General features: G+C 40.7%; 1 protein-coding gene across 3 annotated transcripts in view; it reads right to left on the bottom strand.

The window, feature by feature from the left end:
- Positions 1–21,005, bottom strand: part of FAM110B (family with sequence similarity 110 member B) — a 165,310-nt gene that overhangs the window by 13,492 nt on the left and 130,813 nt on the right. For all 3 annotated transcript variants that reach the window (XM_044293954.1, XM_044293956.1, XM_044293955.1), the window contains one exon: positions 17,170–17,256. The gene's annotated coding sequence lies outside the window, so the exon portion shown is untranslated. The remainder of the gene's footprint in view (positions 1–17,169; positions 17,257–21,005) is intronic.

Below are 21,005 nucleotides of genomic sequence, written 5' to 3'. Positions count from 1 at the left end.
CCGGATGACACCGGAGAGACGGATTTGGCATTTCAATGCATTTGTCATACGGATCAGGATCCATATGACAAATGCCATCAGTTTGCATGCGGTTTGACGGATCCTCTGCCGCAAGTGCGAAAGTACCCTAAGCAGTGTATAGTGTAAGTGGTGCTGAGGCAGATTATGTAATCTTTATCTTTACACTCACAATCTGATGCTGTGCTCCCACAAACCAGCAGTAAAATGCATTGACAGGACTCCCAAGCTCATGCACATAATGGTGAGGATTATAGAAGAAGGAGTCCTCTCAATGCATTTTACTGCCTGTTTGTGGGAGCACAGCATTGGAATGCAAGTGAACATAAACATAAAAATTACATCATCATCATTACTCAGCGTCACTTACACTACACACCTCCTACTCTAGTTTGAGGGTGTTTCAGAACTGACAGATTCCCTCTAACATATCCTTTTTTTTTGGAGGGGGGGGGGGGGAAGCGGTAAAAAAAAAAAATCCAAAATGCAAGAGATCCTGCAGAGTCGAGGAAAAAAAAAAAAAAAAAAAAAGTATACATAAACTTTTTTTTTTTACGATCCAATTGACGTATACAACATGTGTATATGTTAGATGTGTGACAAAAATGTCATGTGAATATAGTCACACCCTGTGGAACAATGGTGGTGGTGGGGGGGGTTCCTACATAACTCATTTGTGTTAGGTAATTAGACTGTCTTGTAAAGTTGTGGCATCTGCACATGTACCAAACCTCGCCTGTCTGTGGTAACCAAGGGCCACGCGACTGTGAAGGTCGGTTGTTTTATTTTATAAATTGTGCAGCTATTGGCCTCTATGGGTAGGTACAGGTTCACCCACAAATGACTGCTGCAACATTTGCTTGTGCCCATGGTGTAATTATACTGATAAATGAACCTAGTTCTATACCTGGGCTTTACAGCGACTGCTATATTTACAACAATTTTGTCACCAGGTTTAGTGCATTTCCACACCTTACAAAGGAAAGGGTTAATTCCCTGCTCATGCAGTTTCCAGTATAATGTAGGATACGTCCACATATGTGGCAGTGGATCCAGCAGGCTATTCTGGCAGAGAGTAGTCTGCCGGACTTCGTCGGTCCTCGCATTGCCAGATTCTACAGTTGACTGCCAGATCTGGACGTTTTCCAGCATAAATACATGCAACGTTTTTTGTCGGGCCAACAGCCGACATTTTTGCCGGATCAGGCATGCCGCAGTTTCGGACGTACCCTTACACTGCGACTCTGCTTTTAGATATCCTTTAAGAGTGGACTTTGCAAAAGTGGAATGTGTGTCATATAGCTTAGTCTCACACTGGCAACCATGCAACAGCACAGCTCATCAGCAAGAAAAGATTATCAGGTAGAAGCCGCAAATATACTGCGACAAGGGAGCCTCAGTAAGGGGGCACTACGAAATATCTGCTTAAAGGGAGCATGTAAACTTGTACACACAGTCCTACATTATCTGTGGCAGATGGATATATAGTTTTTCTGTCCAACTAAATCTCTCATCTTTCTATGCTTGGGAGTCCAGTGGGTGGTCCTACCCTAGAAGCTATCTATGCACCTATATAGGCAGGGCGATCAATGTGTAGGACCGCCCACTGGACTCCCAAGCACAGAAAGATTAGGCATTTAAAAGAATGAAACACAAGCTATACCTAACTTTATCCTACAAAGCTATATAAAACCAGCTTGGCTCCTCCTGATCTATGGCATGCGGTTCACGGATAGAACTGCAGGTACAATGGGAGAATTATAAATTATAAACTGTAAAATAACATGGGTTTGAGTAGGTTATACTGTTGGGTCATTCTACAGAGGAGACCAAGCAATAAACCTCTGTGAAGGCTGAACTAGTTTTCCTTACTCATCAACTCCATAGTCCACAGCCATTAAGACGGGTAAAGGACAGTATTATCAGCCAAAAAATGTACAGCACTACATATTTATCCCAAACGCTGCAATCTGCTGGATAAAGAACCAGTTATTTCATACAGTGGGCTCTTTCATTGAAATATGTAAGTGCTCGTATATTACTAGTCTGTAGTGTAGGAGATTTGGGCGTTTCCATCACAAATGTCTTGACTCGAAACCACAGAACACGTCATGGATTTTTATGAAGTTCAGGTTTACTGTGTCGAGTGAGATGGACAGTGGGTTGCAAAATGTAAGCATGGCATCATCAAGTCCAAGGCTCCATACAAGCGATTGTTCTCTATTCATAGAGTACAGGAGAGAATAGCCGCATTCATGAATAATATTAGTTACGGTGGGAGAATGAATGGTGCCATTTTGGTGGTATTTGTTTCTTTTTGATCCCAGAGGGCGGTCAGTGCTGGTCTTTATTATTTCAGGTCCAACCTAGTTTGTTATAGTGAGATTTCAAAGCTGAAAATTCCCAAATGAACTTTAAAAGTATTTTTCTAAATGCAAGAATTTCTGAATATTCAGATCATCTGCTAATGAACCATTTCCTGTTACAGAATTATTTTATCTTTGCTCAGCTTTTTTGGCTTCAGGTAGATGTAACACACAGAGAAGCTGCTGTAACATCTGACTCCAGCAGAAGGCGCCATATCCTTGGTCTGGGAAGGACATTCAGTCTGTACACTGTGTGTACACTGTGTGTAGAGTTGTCTAGTCAGTGAGGTCAGAGCGGTTCCCGAGAGAGCACATGTGAGCTTTGTGCAAAAGAATAAGCCAGCCTTAAGAACAAGGGCCCATGATGTATGGGAAAAAAAATAAGTGCCGATACTGTTATATCTGATTGACCTAGTCCCTGGTTTTACAAGTGAACTGTCCAAGAGACCACAGCTTTTAGCTACTACGGTTGGCAGCAAATAGAGACTGGTTAAAAAGGTTTTCCAGGTGTTTAATATTGATGACTTTATCCTCAGGATGTGTCATCAACACCTGATCAATGGGGGTCGGACACCTGGCACCCCCTTCAATCAGCTGTTTGAAGAGGCTGTGGAGCTCTGGTTAACACTGCAACCTCCTCCCAGCTAACCAAACCCAGTGCGATCCACTGGATAGAGGCTGTGCTTGCTTGGTTTGGTCACTTGAACTGGACTGAAATGCGTCTAAGCCATGTGACTGATGAACGTCACATCACTAGCCAAGGAAGAGGTTTCAAGATAGGTCATCAATATTAAACACCTGGACAACCCCTTAAATTCTTATTTTGAAACCACTTTGTAAGTGGGTGCTGTGCCTATTGTACTGTTCTACTTTGTTTGCTGTATAGGCTCCCATACAAAAATCATTTAGGTGGTTGACTGGTTTCCTATACTGATGACCTATCTTCAGCATAGGTCTTCAATATCAGATCAGTGGGGTCCGACTCCTGGCAGTCCTGCTGGTCAGCTGTTTGAAGAGAACAGAGAGCTTCTATGAGGGCTGCCTTCTCTTCACTGTTTACATCGCAATAGAGAACTGTCCCATTGAAGTGAATGGGACCGTAAATCTGTAATTACACTTGCTCTCCGCTGAAATAGTCATGACAAACAGGTAAACAGCGAAGAGAACACAGCACTCATACAAGCCCTGTGTTCTCTTCATACAATTGGTCTACGAGGGTAACCGCAGTCGGGGCTCCGCCAATTTGATATTTATGTCCTATTGATGACTTGAAGGTAGGTCATAATTTATGGGAAACTGGCCAACCCCTTTAACTGCAACTACTTGCCAGGTCTAATTGTCACGTACGTATGTGTATTGTGTGCGTTGTGTATGGCGTATTTATGTGCATGTATATTTTATATAGATTTATTCTTGACATCTGCATACTTTTGGCATTATCATCATCGGGTCCTGTTTTTTGTACACTGGCTCCTAACACTTAACATTCTACAGGTTGAATTAATTTAGGAATTGTCATATACCACTGTCAACTACTAGACTTCATGAACATTATTTCATTGATCCCTGGATTACAGATGCTATGGAAAGTATGTAAGCACTGCAAATTTACAGGCTTCAAGGAAGAACACTGGAATAAATGTAGTTGTAAGAATATCTGAAACATTCATGTCCTACCATTTATAAAAATTTAGTCATAGAATAATTATAAACCTTAAATTAGAGTAATTTAAATTTTGACAAGTTCAATAAAAATTTTCCTATAGACTGTAGTTAGTTAATGAAATGGTTCACAACTAGAGATGAGCAAATTTGCTTCAGGTCCAATTCGGCAACTTTTTGAATCTATTCTACCTGAATCAAATATGCTCCAATTGCCTTGAATGTTGTTATATAACACTCTGGTCTCCTGGGGTTTATATTTTTTCTGGAAAAACACTGGGACGAGAGGGAGACTAGAATGCTACTCTGGGTTTTCTCAGACAATTTTCTCTTAAGACATTATGGTAGTTTTGTCCTTCTGGAAGCAGAGCTAGTTTACAGGTCTTATTGCGAGAAGTGTAATCCTGGAATCGACTTCTCTCACTCAATTCACCCAAAACGAATTCCCCAAAATTTGGGTTTTTTACAACTTGAACTTTTTGGGAAATTTGGTACGAATTCCAAACCGGTAGAATAGAATTTACTTGTCCATATTCAAGTTTCTTGTGTTAATGTCAATATCTGGTAACACCCAGCTTTTTTTAAGTGCTAACATTTCAGAACTGAGTACCACTTATAGCCCGGCACAAGAGTACTCACAGAATGGCTAATAAGTCACTAACAAAAATCTGTGAGACACAACACTATGTGTGGCCAGCTATAGGCAACTTAATAGGGTTGTCATGTTAAAACAAACTCATATGTACATTAAAAACCATGTGTCACCCAGGAGTCTGGTATAAAAAAAAAAACTTTAGCAGTCAGCTGTTGGAAGCATGGAAAACAGCAACCATGTTGACTATCCATGTAAAACATGAAATCATGTCTGCTAGTACAAAAGCTGTGCTAAGGACTATGATGTAATACACGCATTATAAACCTATATCTACCCATTATGCTTTAGGACCAGAAAAAAAAAAACTAATCAAAAATAATTGTGCTTGTTAGTCATACACTAACCAAAACAATATACAAGATGCAAATCACAATGACCACTTCAAGGAATACTACAATTTTCAAAAGCAAGGCATATATTAAAATACCAATTAAATTACCTCCCTCAATTTTTTCTTGAATATTGTATAATCAGAGATAGTGCCTGGTATTATAAAAGAAAATCTATAACTGAAGCTCCAACACAGGAAAAAAAAAGCCATGTATGCCAGGTTTCTGGGACTGTCTAGCCCAGATTAAAAAAAATACTGTATGTATTTTAGGTCAGAGCTGGACCCATGTAAACTGATTTAGTACTGTGCACATTTAGCACCTTAACATTTTCATATACAGTGTATACTGCTTCAAAATCTAGCCCCCAAGTGCTCACCCCAGTAATATTGAGGGGAAGTTTTTCTTACAGGTCGTTAGTCAGATATATGATATATATTGTATATGATACTATATATATATTTCTGTGCAGGTGTCATGGCTATATAGCCGCCTACATGGATGTGGTGCATGTGAAAGCAACAAGCCTCCACTCAGCCCTCCTTCAGTCAGGGAGCTTGACCACTTTCAATTACATTTGTTTCCAAAAACAGTGGCACTCTTGTCCCTGGCTGCGACTCGTACTGCAGTCTGTCAATATTCAAGTAAATAGGGCTTAGCTGCAATACCAGAGCTAGTCCATGGAGCAGAATACTGCGGTTACTGTGAAAAGCAAACTTTCTCCTAGTCTTGGACCTCCCCTTAAAACCAGACTTCGCAACATGTGATCCTGCAGTTCATAAAAATATCTGGGGAAATGATCTGAATCACAACTGCACAATATCAGCAAACTGCCCTACCAAAATTGGTCTGGATTCTACAATAACAAAGAAGCAGATGGGTCATATGGCTTTGGTTTCATTTTGCCCTCAAAATGGACAGTAATGAGCATAATGGACATTCCCCTAGAGAATGTAGAAATAACTTTCTGCACTTTCCATTAAACTCTGTTACTGGGGTCAACCGAGAACAGAGTCTCCATTGTCCTGAAGAAGTCATGTGATTCTGTGCACTTATAGATTCATAGTTCAAGAAAATATTAACTCACTCAGATCCTGGCTGGTTGTCAAGTCACGAGAACATCATCAACTTCCCTGGTCTGGATAAGACCCTCGACAAGGAATATAGAATACTCCACTTGTGTAGCTACCAGGGCTGCCAACCTTTTTTTTCTAGATACAATTACTACAAATTCATGGACACCTAATATTTTTATTTGGACAACTTAGAAAACCATAATAAACCATAAAATGGCTACAATATATGTCTATAGCCCACAATCATCTCTACGAGTTCCTCCAGTGTCACAGAAAATCATGGATGCTTTTATTTTATTTCATGACACAGGAAAAAAAAAAAAAAAAAAAAGTCTATTGTTACCAACTATCCAGGACTTTATGGTCCCTTAGTGGAACTCCCAGTGTTATTCGGGAACAGAAGGACCTTCAAATGGATCGGGGGACACTTGCTGAACTATGGTACCACTACTTGTGGTCATTAAGTTGCAATAGTTTTGAAACTACTGCCACAGGAAATATGCCTTTGACCCATGAAGCGTAGATTACATCTACCCAAGGCAGTCTGAGCGTGGCATGACCAAGGTCACTAATTCTGCAACATACCATTGTATTACTTCCACCTACAACAAGTAACAGTATGGGCACTGCCAATCAAATTCTACAATTGTTGGTATATTAGCCTAGGGGCAGAGGTGTCTACAGAAAGGATTTAGGAATTTTACCGATATGTTCAGTTTGTGATGTGTTGATTGCTTGGCCTGTCCCTATGCCCAGCTTCTCTGAACTGGTTGAGACACTTTGGCATCCCAGCTACAGTTGTGTTCAAAATAATAGCAGTATGTTTAAAAAAGTGAATAAAGCTCAAAATCCTTCCAATAGCTTCTATTTCCATACACACAAATGCATTGGGAACATTACACATTCTATTCCAAATCAAAACATGAAGAAAAATATCAAATTTGTGTTGTTCCTCTATAAAAATAAAAAAAAGGAAGAAGAAAAGTGAATATTAGACTGTTAAAAAAAAATAGCAGTGTTTGTATTCTTCTTTACAAGCTCAAACATTCACTATATAAAACTGAAAAATGTTTGAAGATTTTGCTTTCCTTTGAATCACTTAACTAATATTTAGTTGTATAACCACAGTTTGAGAACTGCTGTACATCTGTGTTGCATGGAGTCAACCAACTCCTGGCACCTGTGAACAGGTATTCCAGCCCAGGATGATTGGACTACATTCCACAGTTCTCTTGGTTTTGTCTCAAACTGCATTTTTTAGGTCACCCCACAAATTTTCTATTGGATTAAGATCCGGGGATCTGGCCTGCCACTCTAACGTCAATCTTGTTGGTCTGGAACCAAGATGTTGCACATTTACTGGTGTGTTTGGGGTCGTTGTCTTGTTGGAACACCCATTTCAAGGGCATTTCTTCTTCAGCATAAGGCAGCATGACCTCTTCAAGTATTCTGATGTATTCAAACTGATCCATGATCCCCGGTATGCGGCAAATAGGCCCGACACCGTAGTATGAGAAACATCCCCATATCATGATGCTTGCGCCACCATGCTTCACTGCCTTCACAGTGTACTGTGGCTTGAATTCAGTGTTTGGGGGTCGTCTAACAAACTGTCTCCGGCCACTAGTCCCAAAAAGAACAATCTTAGGCCTCATGCACACGACAGTTGCTTTTCTCGGCCTCCGTTCCGTTTTTTTTTTTTGCGGATAGGATCAGTTTTTTTTAGCGGACGCACAATTTTCAGACGCAAAAAACAACTGTCGTGTGCACGAGGCCTTATTTTCATCAGTCCACAAAATGTCTCTTTAGGCCAGTCCATGTGCTCTTTAGCAACTTGTAACCTCTTCAGTCTTTTTTTCAACAGGGGGACTTTGCGGGTGCTTCTTGCAGATAGCTTGGCTTCACATAGGCATCTTCTAATTGTAAGAGTACTCAGAGATAACTTTAGACCTTCTTTGATCTTCCTGGAGCGGATTGTTGGTCGAGTCCTTGCCATTTTGGCTATTCTTCTATCCATTCAAATGGTAGTTTTTCGCTTTCTTCTACATCTTTCAGGTTTTGGTTGCCATTTTAAAGCATTTGCAATAATTTTAGCTGAGCAGCCTATCATTTTCTACACTTCTTTATAAGTTTTCCCCTCTCCAATCAACTTTTTAATCAAAGTACGCTGTTCTTCTAAACAATGTCTGGAACGACCCATGGTCCTCAGAATTTCAGAGAGAAATGCACTGTAACCAGCATGTACAACATTTGCTGCCTTCATTCCTTAAATAAGGGCAATAATTGACACCTGTTTTTCAAAGAATCAATGACCTCACTCATTGAACTCCACACTGCTATTATTTTGAACATGCTCCTTTCAATTAGTGATTCAATTACACAGAATCAGCAGCATGCAGGTCATGACTGTTGGGTCTGTTGGATTTCTATTACTCTACTACACCTGCTAGTAAATTATTTGCCATGTAGAAATATCATTTCTACCAAAAACAGTAATTGGTCAGGTTAGTGGTGTCTGACTGCTATTATTTTGAACACAACTGTATAAAAGGCCCTCCAGCCTCCTATATACCTGATACATCTGCCTTAAGGGCCCCCCTCCGATCGATCTATATATCTTTATGACAAAGGTTTGTTTTCATCACTGAATTGAATCTGACAGGTTACATATATATGAGCTAAGTATCATCTTGTATTTTATATCTTTTCGTTACTCCCTACGTCCACAAATTCTACATCACCTCCTGATGAGCTGAAATATGCAGCTGAAACGCGTTGGGGTTGTTATTTTGTTTATACATATTTTTCCATCTATATGTGTTTTCCCTGGATTTATATTTTATATTTCCAATCCAGGTCTATGAGTAGGGCTTTATTAGGGCAATAGAGAAAATAAAAGGTATGGGGGCAGGGTGTCTCCACCATCAGGGGACATCCCTGTGCACAGGACTCTAGATCTTGAGGGTCATCCAGGGAAAGATTCTTTCCCACCCATTTACCCATTACCCCCATCTTTCCTAGTCAGCACTCTATTGACCCCATTTAAGAATTTATCCTATCTATAATAGGAGTCCTTGTTGAGTATATCTACCATACTTAGGACATCACCTGAGCAAACGGTTTTCGCTCCATTGCCCGTCTGAATAATAAAAGGTATCGTTTTTAGTAAGCACGTTTAAATTCTACTTTTTTCTAAAACTAACTGTGGTACGTGTAGTCTATCCTTAAAAAAAATCTTTGTCTCTTCACAACTGTATAAAAGGGTCTCATTTAAGGCCAATTATCGGGAATATGAATACTTGTTCCCAATAATTGGCTCATATAATCGAGCAGCCGATAAAAGAGCAAACGTCCGTTCATTGGCTGATCAGCAGCTTTCATCAGGATAAAAGATGCCCAATTACTGGAATCACATATTCTGGTATAATCAGGGATGTGTTGCTAATAATGAATAGAACTCAATGAGGGAGGAATGACAGTGGTAGCAATCGTTCCTCCCACATTCAGTATGTATTGGCCTATGTTATCAGGCCAGTGCAAATGAGCACTGATGGATGTGTTTGCTTCCATCCCCACTCGCACTGGCCTAAGATCAGGCAGTGTAATACTACCCTATAGGACGGCTCTTGCCACTGGTGTTACCAGAATGGTTGGTAACCATTATACTAACATCTGTAGGATATCATAAAACGTATTACTGGCCATCACATCAGACCGGTCCTGCTTTTTGTTCCTGGAATAGCTGTGGTGATAAGTTCTATAGATTTCCCTATGACATACAACAGCATAAAGGTTTAGTACAGCCTGAGGGCTAGTCTTTGGGTCCGTCTGTCACAAGCTATGTACTAGTCACAGATAGGATAAACTTAAAAGCTTTAATTTAATCCACATGCAATAAGATTATGTTCTTAGGCATTGTAATTAGCCAATGTATTGTAGGCCAGGTTTGACAAGGATAAAGACAGCGTAGTACAAACAATTATATATGGTAGATAGGCAATTTACAGTAACATCTCGGGTCCCGTTGCATGCCTTCCTTTAAACCCATGTCTGGGTGCTTAATAACAGAGGGTTTATCCTGGCAAATTGCAGATGTCATTCTAAGGACACCATGGTGGCCATTAGCTATTGAATAATTACAGTATGTACATGGCTTCATAGAACTGGCATCCTACCTGTTGCAACATAGGAGACTGCGTCTGTACCAGTAAATGGCAAGGATATTAGCTTCTTATGGAATGACTCATGAAAACAAATGACTGTTGCAGCCAAGTTAGAAAAATGAATAATGTTTTAAGTGGATGAAGAGATAGGTCGCAGTGAAGGTTAATATCGGTTCAGGGCAACCAACGCAAACAACAAATATTATTCATAAATTTAGGAGGATGTGCTGAGAACTACAACATTAATTACTGCCGTACAAACGTAAAAAGAAAAAACTGTTACCCAACAGACGTGCCAAATGCATCATGCATAGATCACCATCTCAGACCTCCATGTCTTGGTGACATGTTGTACAGAAGAGACCCTCAGTTGAAGGGGTTTGGCCAATGTCAGACTGATGACATATTGCTAAGATAGACCATCAATGTCAGGTAGGAGCAGGTACCAGACATGAGACCCACAACTATCTACAGAAAGGGGCCTCCGAAGTGAATGGAGAGCAGCTATCCTCCGTTCACAGCTATGGGAGTTCCAAGAATAGCAGAGCCCTAGCTTGGCCATTTCAATAGTGATGAACAGAGCGGTGCCTGTGCTTGCGTGGAGAGCTCTCCATTTTCTGCTATGGGACTTCCAAAAACAACAGAGTGCCTGCTCGGCTATTTCAGAACTGCCATAGTGATCAATGGAGATTGTGCTGCGTATGCAGTGTGTTCTCCTTCACCTCAGGGGGCCCGTTCTAGAGACAGGAGAAGGTATCCGAGGTGGGATCGACACCTATTTAACACTGATGGCATATCCTAGCGATATGCCATCAATGTCTGAGATGGACCAACCCTTCTAAGGCTACTTTCACACTAGCGTTTATATTTTCCGGTATTGAGATCAGTCATAGGGTCTCAATACCAAAAAAAACGCTTCCGTTTTGTCCCCATTCATTGTCAACGGGGACATAACATAACTGAACAGAACGGAATGCTCAAAAATACATTCCATTCCGTTTGGTTGTGTTCTCATACCGGAGAGCAAACCACAACATGCTGCGGTTTGCTTTCCGTCCTGGGATGCAGAACAAGGTCCGTTTTCTCTGACACAATAGAAAACAGATCCGTCCCTCATTGACTTTCAATGGAGTTCATGACGGATCGTCTTGGGTATGTTAAAGATAATACAATCGGATCCGCACATAACGGATGCAGATGGTTGTAGTTCAACTTGTATTATCAGTAACGGAGGCATTTTTGCAGAACCCTGCCGGATCCAGCAAAAACGCTGGTGTGAAAGTAGCCTAATAAACAAAGGCAAGAAACATTTGTCCTTTTCAATGGATTTCAACTGCATATTTGAGGTAATATCACACGCAAGCTTACAGAACCGCTACATCTGAATTTGTCAAAGTTTTGATTATCAAGACGGTCACACAAAGTATAGACTTGTAGAGTACAATTCTCTCTAGAGTTTTTAAAGATATTGGATTTCTGCTATTACATTGGATACATTCTCCTTCTGGATGCAGAATTTCAGCTCCTCTATTACATCCTGGGGTTGCAATTTCTATTTTCCAGTATTATGCTTTTGTACTACCCAACAGGTTAATGGGAGAGCTAAGCGAATGCAAATAGTTACCGAAATTCAGTCAACACCAAATGACAACACAAGAACCTCCGATTAATTGACCTGCATAAGTAGGTGCTGCCGAAAAATGAAAGGCAAACATTTGTCAGCAGATATGGCAAGTGACACTCGGTCAAAAGAAAATTTATGGTTGGAATGAATTAGGGAAGGAAACAGAGCTTGTGTTCTAGCCCAAGGCAGTGACAGGACTACTCAAAAAGTATAACCGCAAAGATTTACAACCCCACACCATAGATTATTTTACAGTCATCTATTTAACGAACGTCTTTTATGTTATTAAATGCAAACTTAAACTGAAACAGGTGGGATAGAAAGGACCAAGAACAGCTGTGTACATAATGTTATCGGAGATTAGCAGGGCTCTAAAACCCAAGTAAAAAAAGATAAGGAAAAGGTAAAATACATGTGACAAATGTAGGCATGACTCCTGCTCACAGACCCAGTTCATACATGTATTAGTTGACTGTTGCAGGTAAAATGGATCACCAATTTCGAATTCCCCTTAAAGGGGTTGTCCCATGACCATAACGTATCCCCTATCCTGTGGATGAGGAATAAGTGTCTAATTGAAGGCAGTCTGACTGCATGCATGTGCGCTACTCCATTAACCTCTACGGGACTGCAGGAGATAGCGGACCGCTTATACTCAGCCATATCCGGCAGTCCAATAGAGTTAAATGTGGCATAGAGAAAAACAGCCTGGTTCTAGAGATCGGGGTCACAGCGTTTGGACCCCTGCCAATCAGACTCATCACTTAACCAGTGGATAGGGGATAAGCTGTTGTCATAGGACAACCCCTTTAACTACAAAAAAAATATGAAAAATTATGCTGCCAGGTCCCATCACAGATTACAGGCGATTGGTGGGGTTCTCAACAGCAGATCACTCAGTCTGGCTTTGGCTAAATTTTGAGAGGCCCATCTAAGCCAAGATCGTGCTCTGGGGTTGGAGGTGGTTTAATTTCTGTAAGAGTCAACCCCACTGCTAACAATACACTAAAGTAAAAGACTGGTGTTAAAGGGGGTTCTCTAAAATAGGTCATCAATATCAGATTGTGGAGGCCCCCCAGTGCTCAGCTATCTGAAGAGACCTCTTTCTAGGCCAGTGGCATCACATTCATCAGTCCCATGACCAAGGAGCAGAACAAGTTAATGGGGCTGACCTGCAATACCAAGCATAGCTGCTATCCAATGGACGGTGCTGTGTTCGATAAGCTGCGAGGAGGCAGTGGCGCCCAGTGGAGCACCGCTGCCTCCTCAAAAAGCTAATTGGCTGGGTTCCAGGTGTCAGGCCCCTGCCAATCTAATATTGATGACCTATCCTCAGGATAGGTCAACAATATCAGAATCTTGGAAAATCCCTCACATGGTGAGAAATTTTGCCGTGGATACCCATGCTGAAATTCTGAAGGCAGTAGGGTACTTTCGACCTCCCATCCTTTTCAATGGCAGGCAGCGCTGAAGATCGCGGAGCAGTGGTTTAAAGTCAACACCGCTCTGAGAAGAGACATGTCCCTTCTTGGTGCAGTCGCGCCACTCCAATATCTTCAGTGCTGTCTCCCATAGATAAGAACGGAAGGCAGAAAGGACGTGGCCCCCCGCTCGATTTTACGCTCATTTTCTAGAGTCATAGTCGTAAGGATCGGTGGCCTGAATAAGGTGGATAAATATGCAACCAAAATAGAGCGTATAGTTTTTTTTGCTTGAAAACTCAGTATAAAGTAATTGTAATACCCCACAGATGTGGTTTTGTGGCAATGCCTAGAACCTATTCATGTATTTGTGCCATTAAAACAGACTGGATTTCAGTATTACTCTTTATGGCGCCAATCTGTGCAGAGCTACGGGGAATGGCCTACGTTGCTGAAGCCTTGCCACATTCACAGAGAACACATTTACTACTAGATGGTAATTAAAATACAATTACAATAGACTGTCATTTCTATCTAGATGCTGAAGGAAGAAGGCAGCACATGTGCAATGGCCGTCTGAAGTTGTTTCCTACCCTAGCATAGAGTTAATTCCTTTGAAACAAGCCTGGAGGGATATCCAACTCACACGTTTCTATGGAAACCGGCTGCATTAACTAAGTGAACTCATTTCACATACTTGGCATCCAGACAAGTGACTTTGTTGTTTTTTTTTTCCCTCTTCCCTTCTAGATTTAGGTGAGGTAGTATGGTGGGGCGATTAGACGGAGGAGACATGACATGTACATCAATAAGAGAAACCAAAAGGAAAAAAGAAAAAAAATGATGACTCTGCCAGCTTACAAGTACAGAATATGCAGACTCTAAGCCTAAAATACACACACAATGCACAAATACAAAAAACACAAATTGTGAAAAGTCATTGAATTTAGATTAAGAAATTTATGACAGTAGATGAACTTTCTCTGATCCTTTGTTCACACTATGTTACCAGTTCCAAAAGGACTGTAGAGAGTTCCTTAAATAAAACCATTTTTTATTTCATGATATTTACAGCTGAAAATTAATATAATCACAATGCCAATGTAAAAAAAAAAAAAAAAAAGTTTTTGGATTCAGTTATAAAAAAAAGAAAAAAAATATTTTTAAAAGGGTTTAGCAGAGAATTTCAAGGACATCATGGCTTCAGATGCAAACCACATATGCAACAAGTCGCCCAGTCTTATAGGTACAAATCTGCTGACAGAGGCCCTTAAAAATCTGGAACATCCCCAAAATCTTAGAAAAAAAAAGAAAAAGTGATATACACCCCCATTTCTCAAGCACCATTATCTGCGGTGCTGGTCATGTACTCCCATTGCTGTACAATCTGTGATGCTGCTGGATACAGCACGTGACCCCTACTACCGATCGCCGTCTCCAGTGGTCTACAGGCGAGGACAGTAATTGGCTGCAGCGGTGATGTGAACACTGACGTGCCTGGACTCAGCACGTCACCACTGCAGCCAATAACTGCTCTTAGCTCTAGAGTGCTGGGGATAGCGATTGGCAGCAGCAGTCACATGCTGTATACTGGCGACCACTGTAAACAAAACAGCGTCAGGAGGACTGGACCAGCACCAAAGAGAACAGCGGTGGAGAAACGGGCGAGTATATCATAGATATATTTTTGAAATTTTTTATTAAGTGTAGGGATTGTCTGAGATTTTTTATATTTTCTGACAATCCCATGAATTTTAGACTTGAGCAGACTGCGCTAGAAGCCATTTTTTGATTAGTAGCCGGGCAATAAAGAATTCGATATACATCAATAGGAAGCAACAATTTAATATAGAGTATAAGGCCTGGTGGGCAGGGACCGCTCTGCTTCTGTACCCATCAGGTTAGTTCATGCTTCTTGTACTTTGTGTAATATTATGTATGTAAACCATTTTTATATGAGCAGTGCTCTGGAATTCATGGTGCACAGGATAAAGACTGTATAATTACATGCTGTCATTACAGGGAACAGTAATGTGGAAACCGACAACCAGGCCAAACTACTTTTTCTTGACATTACTAATAACATATGAATAGAACTTTAAATAGCAATCACAAACCAAAACAAGGACAGCCCCAACCGTGGGTGTAACTATGGCCATAACACTTGTGGGGAATAAAAATAAGCTGGCTTTTTGCTATAATGTGGGTTTTCTAATATATTGTACTATTACACATACCTATCATTTTTGCTACTGTTTTAATTTTCTTGCACTAGGTGCTGTGGGCCCCATCTTATTTTGCTATGGAGCACTATGAATTATAGTTATGCCCCGTACCCCCAATATCAACCCTCGGCTTCTCTGCTCTTCACACTTCCCTTTATATGTAACAGATAGTGCATTAAGTTTACATAACCTATGCCTCACAAACCGTAACACACAATTTTGGCTATTATGTTCTGTCTGAGTCACAGGAACTATATTTTGGGATTATCCTGTTTACCACATTTCACAGTTACAACTTCGAAGTGTCTGTCACAATTCAGAGAGTACAGAGACTGAGGAGAAAAGAAAGCAAGCAGTAATATAAAGTCTGTATAACAAGTTATAATAAGCACGAGTTTATGTAATCTATGTAATGTACACCTGAGGAAGGTAACAGTCCTGAAACGCGCAGTGATAAACATTGATCAACAACTACTGCTTTGCGCATCATATTATTGGTGCATTGTCAGTACCCATTCATCTATGCAGCACCGAACCCAATGATATCTTGATTTTTTGTCTCCATTTTCTATAGAGCATTAACTTACAGCAGCTGTTAAAGGCTATGTACACCTTTGGGGACAACTTTTTTTTTATTATTGCATTGTACTCATTATGGAGGTAAAAATAATTTTTTAACACAGTCTTTATTAAAAATGTGGAGTCAGTTTCTCTGTATAGGATGAGATGCTCTATTAGCAAGATTGAATTATCTCTTTCTTCCGTCAGGCAGTGAGCCGACAGGCTCCTTATTTCTGACCTTATAAACAAACACTCATAAAACCTCAATCTTTATCTTACTGATAAGAATGTGGCCAAAAGAGGTTCTTCGGGCTTTCTCATATTGATGACCCATCTTCAGGATAGGTCATCGATATCAGATCGGCGCGGGTCCGACACCCGGGCCAATCACTCAGTGCACACGTGCCATCTCCCTTCTCTCTTCCTGCTCTCCAATGTATGTCTATGGGACAGCAGCAGCAGGAAGAGAGAAAGGAGACGCAACATGCACACAGTGCGCGCCGTTTCCTCAAACAGCTGATCGGCGGAGGTGCCTGGTCTGTTACACCACCAATTTTTGAGCAAAAAAATAAAATTTTAATCTGACCATGCTTTCTGTAATGGTGGTTTACAGTGACTTTATCAAAAGAATTTCTCATACCAAGGTTTACAATGAGCCCACACATACATAACTATTGGTAAATGGCGTGAGTCATTGAGACTAGATTATCGCTCCTTTTTTGTTAAAATGTTTGCGCCAATAAAATGATCACTTGGAGCGCTCCAAGTCTTTCATATACCGGCGTCCTCAGTGGGATCAGAAAACCAGTATGTAAAGGACTTATGTCTAGAGATTGCTGGGTATATTACAGTATAGAAATAAAGTTGAGTCGTGCTGTAACCCACCAAGACGGAGTATGTACTTAGCGCTCACAGATCCATTTCTGTTACCGCACTAGTCAGACTGGAGATCACATGACATGGATCCAATAATGAAATAATGAATAGAACACTGGTGATGAATTATCATATCTATTCAAATTTATAAATACATTAGTTCAATCAGAAATAATTTTGAGCTTTTACTTACCATGTAAAGTTATGTAGATATAGGAGTCTTTGTGAAGGTACACAGTACGTTCCCTGACTTTCGCTTGATGCTCAAGACATTACAGATCTGAAAAAATAAATATTTGAAATAAGTAAAGCACGGCATTCATATCTACTATAGTCATCATCACTATAATAGTGTCAGCAAGGTGGCCTTAATCTAGGCTCGTCCTTGAGTCCTACAGAGTTAAAAAAGAGACAAATAGTCCAGCGTGGACTGGATTTCAGAGAATTCTGCAAATCAGGAAAAATGGAATATGGAGCTTTAGCCCTAACTCTGAGTATACATAAAAAGATCTGCAAATGCCAAATTTCTGCAAGAGAGCTAGAAAAACCCAGTAACCCACACTCTTCCATACTGTACATCCGAGGTCATCATTTAAAAACGAACAGTCTTCTCATAAGAGCCAAGCCAGCACAAAATATATGTAATTCAGAAACCACATAAAAAAGGTGTTACGGCTCAAATATCACTGCATTTGTGCATTTGCTGCCAAAGAAGGTCGAGATTGAAAAGATCCAGCTCTGTGTTTTAACAATCTATTTCAAATCAAAGACAAAATAAGGACAGCTTTGTTAGTTGAGAAGGAGTTTTAAAGGGGTTTTCTGGGTGTTTATTATTGATAACCTGTTCTCAAGATACTTCATCAACACCTGATTGGTGGAGGTCTGACATCTGGCACCCATGCTGATCAGCTGTTTGATGAGGCTGGTGAGTGCCGCGGTCACAGCATACCACGCACAGTGTGGTCCATTCAATAGCGGCTATGCTTAGTATTGCAGCTTAGGCCCATTCACATGTGACCAATGAACATGACATCACTGACCTACGAAGAACCCGCAGCATTCACTGTATATACCGCAGCTGATTAAAGGGGTTGTCTTGGGTGTTTAATATTGATTACCTATCCTCGGCAAGCCCACCAAAGGCACCTATCAGCATGTGTGCTTGGCAACTGAAAGCATCTGTGCTCGTCCCGTGTTCATTTTCATCAGCAATGCTGGAACATATGAAGCTTTAAGATAAGCAAATGAACCTCTTGTAGCTACTAGAGCATTGTCGTTACACCTAGAGGTTCTCCTCTTCTCACCGCGCCTTCTCCACTTTGAACAACAAGCCAGGCAGTGAAAATGTTTTCACGTCTGACCCTGTCAAAGTGGAGACGGTGCGGCAGTTGCAGAGATAGCAGAGCCTCTAGGTGTAAGGTCAACACCCCCGTTGCTCCTAGAGGCTCATTTGCATATAGTAAAACAATTTTTCTCAGCAATGAGGGCACATATGAACATTGGACCAACACAGATGTCTTCAGCTACCAAGCGCACATGGAACAGGTCAGACAGTTTTATAGGTACAAATCTGCAAATGACGACACTATTTACTATAGCTTCCTCAGTACTCAAGACTCAAAAGACATTGGGAGCAAACTTGGAATCCATATAGACAAATGGTATGCCAGTAGGCTCTTCAGAGGTCTCTAAACCACTGTCATTCTGTTCCCTTCCTCATGAGGGATTTTCAGCTTTCTTCAGATTTACGAGCGAATGGCTATTTGTGTCCAAATGAAAGCCAATATATACTTAAGTAATGATTTGTTAGGTGTCACCCTTCACCACTAATAGTCATGCCTCAATCAGCTCAGTCACAAAAGAAACTTGTTTGCTTTGATCTAGCTATAAAAAGAACTACATTTAATGGCCTGCCTTGGTACGTTTACTAGCATGCTACAGAAAGAAACGAGCAAGTACAAGTCCTGTAGCTCCATATCCAAAATCAGAAGAATTCACTTCACGGGACAACCCCTGTCTGTATGACCGATTAGCACATGCAGATGTCCTAGTCGAGAGAGTCCCCTGCTAAAGACCACCATCTGTGAACCAGAAAGGAGAGCCGCTATGTAAGGGCAGCTCCTACTCTGGTGGGTTCAACCATCTACATATAACAAAATGGCCATTTATCTGAATGACTGCTATGTAATACTAAATTTAATGAGTGCCAACGTCTAGTCAGGGAAGGTTTCCTCCAGTTGCACCTCATTCCATTTGTTGATATTCAACCCGGAGGTGGAATAAGATGTATATAGTTATATGAATGTTGATTGTCTCCATGAAAGTCAGCCACCTTGCCACCATAATAGAGGCAAATTACAACGTCTTCAATACAGTACCCCTATAGCAAAACCAACCTGCAACAGTGCCCCCAGAACAAAGCCAGCTCAGGAGTGCCCCATAATAGACTCACTTCTAAAAAGGTCAAAGTGGGAGAAAGACATGAGACAGAAGCATGGCTAGAGGCACCACATGTACCCTCTAGTCTGGTGTAGCATAACCTCTACCCAGGGTTCACCCAGTCAGGGATATCAGACCTTGATTCCAGAATACAAATATAGTTGTCACTGTATCAACAAATCTCACCATGTTTGAGAAGAAGATTCAGAAGGTGGGTATAGTTATTGCTTTTAGGCAGAGCTCACACCTGCGTTGGAGGCTCTATTCGAAGCCTCCAATCCAGATTTTGAAAGAAAAAAAAACTAACAAAAAAAAAAAATTTGATTGAGAACAGAAACTAAATGGACTCCATTTTAATCAACAGAAGGTGTGTTCAGCACCAGTCGGATGAGTTTTGTGCCCCTCTGTTATTTTCGTTGTTCGGCTCCTCTAACGGAACAGAACAAATCGTAACATAAAACAATGGTGAGAAAGGAGCCCTACACATACGCAACTCATAAATATTCATGATATGCATTTCTAATATAAATTTTTGCTGCTGAAAAGAAAGGTTAAATTTACTGACCAGCAATGATTATCTTGGTAATTAGCTGAAGTTACTTGCAATTACATGCTATCTTTGGATGCAAAAGAGCCTTTGGAGATCAGTTTAAAATCTGGATTTTCATTCTATACTCAGATCTTAAAGCGCAGATTAAAACCATCAAGGGAATATTCTATCCGATTAAAAACCAGTCTGAGTTTTAAAGGCAGGCTCTCATCCAAGGTACAAGGGTTTCAGTGAGTTTACCTGGAATTTCCTACTGGAAGTCCACATAAAATGAAAATGGAAAAAACAAAAAATTAAAATGAGTAGAGTAAACAGAAAGTAATATTGGCAGCTTCCCACTTCTCTCCAACCTACTGTGATCACTAGGACAAGATGCAGATTGTGCAGCGCCAAAAATTAACCACGGCAGAGTGTGACCTCCTGAACCTCAAGATATCTGTCCTGAAGACTGAAGAGGAACAAATATTCTGCGTGCCAATTTATTGTAACTATGCAGATTGTCACTTCATTTTCTATTCTTGGAGTTCTCATATTTAGAAACCTATAGAAGTTAAATGGTCCTATTCCAGACATTCCATTTATTAACCAGAGTGGAGACCAGCTACAAAGATAATCTCTCAATCTGCATCACACCGCAGGAAGAAGCTGATCTCCCATATGATCAAAGGATTGGACATGCTAAAACTCAACATGCTCCATCCTTTTCCACACACCACCCACTCCACATCATCTTTGCCCTTACTTATATGGGCACCTTAATTGCTGAATGTTTTTCATGGCACCCATATGCAAAGAGGTAACTCCCAAGAAAAGAGAACCATCTTGCTAGCACCTATGTGTCAAAGTCCGACTTATTAACTAAACCTTGGGATATGACATGGGAATTTTTCCAAGCCCAATATCCATCTGTAGACAGCTGTTTCAAGGAACTTGCTCCTTGTCAATACGGGGTAGGATTCTGGCAAAACGGGTGCGATGCCTTGGATGCAACTTAGGTGGGATGCAAGGGCAGATTGGCCATAGACCTTACAGGGAAATTT

Source organism: Bufo gargarizans, chromosome 5 (assembly GCF_014858855.1).
Source record: "Bufo gargarizans isolate SCDJY-AF-19 chromosome 5, ASM1485885v1, whole genome shotgun sequence".
Classification (NCBI taxonomy): domain Eukaryota; kingdom Metazoa; phylum Chordata; class Amphibia; order Anura; family Bufonidae; genus Bufo; species Bufo gargarizans.
This window is presented reverse-complemented; position numbering and strand designations above follow the sequence as displayed.